The sequence below is a fragment of the Theobroma umbraticum genome, unplaced genomic scaffold (genome assembly GCF_002168275.2).
Source record: "Theobroma umbraticum cultivar Fairchild unplaced genomic scaffold, ASM216827v3 scaffold_147.0, whole genome shotgun sequence".
In the NCBI taxonomy this organism is placed as follows: domain Eukaryota; kingdom Viridiplantae; phylum Streptophyta; class Magnoliopsida; order Malvales; family Malvaceae; genus Theobroma; species Theobroma umbraticum.
Genome location: NW_018397259.1, coordinates 5,353,792 through 5,354,179, shown reverse-complemented (window position 1 = coordinate 5,354,179; position 388 = coordinate 5,353,792).

Here is a 388-nt window from a genome sequence, read left to right as displayed (position 1 = left end):
AGATTGTCCTGTTTTGAGTGAAAGATGCAAACCGGAAAGCGGAGAGGATTGGCCCAACATTGCTCATGTCTCTCGTATATGTCTGGACGGTGATGAAGTGTCATCTAAACAATCATCGGCCCTATGATTCGGTAAGAGCTAGTATTTTTCTCTCTTTTTCTTTCATTTTCATTTTTGTAATTTGCTGTGCCCCGTTTCATATTTTTTATTGGAATGAAAAAAGAAATGACATATAAAATGGAGTAAATAATGCATACTTATGATTTTTTTTTTTGTAAAGCATGCCCGATAGATGATATATAAAAGTGTTTTTAAACCTTTAGAACTTTTTTTTTTTTGGGGTACAAAACTTCTATTTTTGGGGCCACTATTGTTAGCCTATAAATCT